Source organism: Lactuca virosa, chromosome 8 (assembly GCF_052849685.1).
Source record: "Lactuca virosa cultivar CGN04683 chromosome 8, Lactuca_virosa_CGN04683_v6, whole genome shotgun sequence".
Classification (NCBI taxonomy): domain Eukaryota; kingdom Viridiplantae; phylum Streptophyta; class Magnoliopsida; order Asterales; family Asteraceae; genus Lactuca; species Lactuca virosa.
The window spans coordinates 287,153,656-287,157,985 of NC_136433.1; the positions used below are offsets into that span (position 1 = coordinate 287,153,656).

General features: G+C 31.9%; 2 long non-coding RNA genes across 2 annotated transcripts; both read right to left on the minus strand.

Annotated features, from left to right (window-relative positions):
* Nucleotides 1-246: 246 nt before the first annotated feature.
* On the minus strand, nt 247-790 carry LOC145128992 (uncharacterized). Its single transcript, XR_013717233.1, has 3 exons — nt 665-790; nt 547-580; nt 247-468 (listed from the first exon to the last, which is right to left on the minus strand). It is a non-coding gene; the product is annotated as an uncharacterized LOC145128992 (long non-coding RNA).
* Nucleotides 791-1,047: 257 nt separating this feature from the next.
* LOC145129721 (uncharacterized) lies at nt 1,048-1,655 on the minus strand. Its single transcript, XR_013717630.1, has 3 exons — nt 1,547-1,655; nt 1,344-1,455; nt 1,048-1,248 (listed from the first exon to the last, which is right to left on the minus strand). It is a non-coding gene; the product is annotated as an uncharacterized LOC145129721 (long non-coding RNA).
* Nucleotides 1,656-4,330: the final 2,675 nt, after the last annotated feature.

A 4,330-nucleotide genomic window follows, 5' to 3' on the forward strand; every position in this document is an offset into this window, starting at 1 on the left:
ATGTCACGAAAACAGGGGATAAACCTTTTACAATCGGTAAAGGGATGTAATTAAACGGTAAAATGAAAGTATATTTCTTTAATGTGCAAAAAAAAAGTTTGGGGACCTTTTAAAACAAACACGAAAAGTTTGATCGGCTAATATGACATTTGCCCATGTTATATTGACGCAGGGAAAATGCAGATGTTGTGTTCTTTTTTACCTCTAACCAGACAAAAAAAAAGGAAGAATAATACTCATATAAACAACTAACCATATATGAAATATTCAAAACAAGAAAAATCTGAAAATATTGTTTACAGTGTAATAAACTTATCTGAATGTCCAATCTAATGCTCCTCACAAATTGTATGTATATCCAAAGTTTTTTACTTTCTTCCATTTGCCTTCAATAATTCAACAATATCCACTACTCCTCCCCCTGTAGTCCTATCCTCGGTCCTTTTCCAAGTCCATATCTTCACAATCCTATGATTGCAACACTTGGGATTCAGGTTTCATTAAAATTCAATATATTTAGTAAATTAGTTGTTATAATATACCTACAAGTTCTAGCATTTGGTATCAGATTGTATGTTCCCTGCACAAGAAAGTAACACATATTCATCTCAAGACACAATTAAAACAGTATCTGATTATCATAGTTAACATTCAACAATATTACCAACTTCATATGGTTTCAAAATATTGCCTTAACTTCAGGGCGTAGGAGCAGGATTGTGGTCTGTTACGGATCAAAGGAACCAACCAATTAAACAGTTCTGGTTCACACAAAGCTCGAATGGGCAAAATATGCAGTTAATGGGAAATATCAGTATTTTAAAGAAATGTGTAAATAAGACATTATCCATTTAGGTAGGACCTGAATGCCATTACCTTCAGGCCGATTTTGAGCTCAATCATCCGGAACATTAACAATCTGAAAAATAAACAATAAAAAATATTTGAAAACCATCCAACATTTTATAAAGTTTGAACATCAAATAGTAATGTATTTATGAATAGAACTCACAGTTCCTTCAAGCATTTTAAGCAATGCTTGTTGAACCCACTTCACCATTTAAACTTTCAAGCATTTTAAGCAATGCCACTATTTAAACTTTCAGCCTGCATAGAGAGAAATGGTGGTAGTGGTGAAAGATTTCTCCTTTCATTTTTTTTCTTTGATAAAACAAAGATATTGAATCTCTAAAAGCTTCATTATCTCCATAAGTCCACCAATCCCAGAATTATTCACCTGCATATAATCTAATTAACATGAAAATAAAGATTCTATTGATTATGTTTTTAATTTGTAACACGGTTCTAAAAGTTAAAACATCGAAAACAAAATATGGAGGTACCTTGATTGAAAAACAGAGAAGATGATGGTAGTGGCCAGGTTGAGATATCTTGATCGATCAGTGATGGTCTTCGTATTGACGACGGTGGAGAATGTGGCGAGGGAACCCTTTGCTGAAAAAGTCATTTGTGGGTTAACATATAGAAGCAAAAAAAAAAAAAAACACAGGCATAACATAATAGAAAAGATAAACAAAGAAAATACCAAATTCAGGTTGAAGCGTACTTCAGACAGTGCTGTGCAGCGACAGACACCACCACGAGTCTCCTTTTTCTGACTTATCTAATCGGCGACTTTCACCTCCATCTTAACCACTGTCTAATTGCTCCGGTCCTTCTTCTTTAATTGCCATTATTTTATCAGTACTTTCACATAGAATACCTACGAAATAGAATGTCCTAAATTAGTAACGGAATAGCTACGGAATAACGATGGACGTACATCCGTAGGTATTCCGTTGGTAATTAGCTACAAAATAGCTACGGACTACCCACGGAAGAAAATAGATACAGAATAGCTACGAAATACCAACGGCTTTATAATTTTATTATTGTTATTATTATTATTATGAAATAGCAACGGCTTTATAATTTTATTATTGTTATTATTATTATTATTATTATTCCCATTATTATTATTTTTCACTATTCAAGTCTTAAATTTTTTTTTGGAACGTTTTGGTTTACATATTTAAAACACAAACAATTAAAAATCAATAGTACTATTAATAATATTATTTATAAACATAATGATAATATATAATAATCGTAACCAATGTATTTTGTTGGAGGGGGAGACATAATAGAGTTCTTCCGGAACCTTCCATGTTATTAAGAAGAGTTGTAGCGATGTCATAGTTTGTGAGTTGTCTACACGCCATGTTTTGCATGCATAGCTACATGCTTCATGGTGTTTGAATACAAAAAAAATAAAACAAAAAAAGACCGACCGAGGCAAATCCGGGGATTTTTACTAGTTATTTATAATAATATTAGAACGACACTAAAATAAATTAAAAAAAATTATTTTTGTTGTAAAATATAAATAATGAATGAACAAGTACCTACATTATTTTATGCAAAAAAGTATGGGCGGAGATGATTTTAATGGTTATAATAATTGAAAATAAAAATCAAAATAAAAAAAAACATGCCAAACATTTATAAATCATTATTGTCCCATACATGTTTTAAGGCGGACTGATTTATCCACAGACTTTTCTAATCCATCCACAGAAAAGGGAAAAAAAATTATGGACAAATATACCCTCAATTTAATTTCTAGGTATTTAATTAAGATACAAAAACCTATGTTTGGAAACTCTAAAAAACATATGACGACGCTGCTTCTTCAACTTACGTTCCTTCCCTTGGCAACGTTATTTCAACAAACGCTTTTTCATCCGGCGTTGCTGCTTCACCGACTTCTTCTTCAACCCACTATCAACCGATAACTTTAAAATTGATGGTTGATTTAATTTTGTTAAAATATTTACCATGACTATTGATTTTGATTTTGTTTTGCCACAAAGGAATTACGATTGTATCTTTACTTAACTTTAATTGTTATCTTTCATCTCAAAGCAATTAAACCATTATTAACTTTATGTTCATTCACAGTTTACGTAACTTCGTGAAAGTGCATGACACATTAATAATTTAATATTCACTTTGATTTTAATTTAAGGTCATGTTGCAATATTTAATTGATTATCATGACAAACCATGTTACATCTTCCTGTGAACAGAATCTAGAATTTTAATTGAGAAAATTAGGATAATCATATATAGGAATAATTATCAATTGAGTTGAGTTAAAATAATAAATTGATTCTTTTATATGTTAAAACCATTATGTTAAAATGATAAACGGATTCTTGAATAAACAAATGGGTTATATGTTTGATTCTTGGAGGTAATAGTTGGTTGTGATAAAATTGATTAACAGGTGGGAATGGATTCATCAAGTCTGTGATGCAAAATGAAGAACTCTATTTAGGTAACTCTAAATTTGAATCATATGATGAATTATTAAAGAGTGTACGAGATTTCTGTAACGCTAAAGGATATGGGGTATCTATTCGAGATTCAAGCAAAGACAAATATGTCACGTTACAATGTGATCGAGGCGGTTCCTATCGAGATAGATTATGTATTAGAGATAAAAGAAAGAAGAACACTGGATCTCGTTTGATTAAGTGCCCCTTCCAGATTGCAGGTAAAAAGGGAAATGATGGTGTTTAGGTACTTAAGGCAAAAAACTTGACTCACAATCATGAACCGGCTATAGATGTATCTGGTCATCCATCATTCCGTCGATTATCACCGGAGGACGTACAACGTGTCAAAAACATGACGCTTTCTGGCATACCCCCAAGGCAAATTCTTTATTCTTTACGTCAGAAAAATCAAAACATTCCGGCAGTCTCTCGAACCATATACAACTTGAAGGCAAAAATCCGCAAGGACGACTTGAATAATCGATCAATAGTTAGTGCCTTATTTGAAGAGTTTGAAAAAGAAGGATTTGTTTATGATTATTTACATAATCCACTAGGGCATATAACCCATTTGTTCATTGCACATCCTTTGTCGATTAAACTTGTCAAAGTCTTGTTAAATATCTTTGTAATGGATTGCACATACAAAAAAAAAATATAACATGCCTCTCCTTGATATCATTGGGGTTTCATGCTTTAATACCTCTTTTTATTCTGGGTTTGTTTTTTTGGAGAGAGAGAGAGGATGAAGATAGTTATATTTGGGCATTAAGGAGAAGACCCTTGAAAATTGTGAAGCATCTGTGATTATGTTTGATAGAGAGTTGGCATTAATGAATGCCATAAAGATGGTATTTCCGAACACGACAAACCTTTTCTGTATTTGGCATATTGAAAAGAATGTGTTGGCAAATTGCAAGAAGCATTTCACAAATACAGAAGAGTTTGACATATTTATTTCAAATTGGAATAATGTAGCATATTCAACA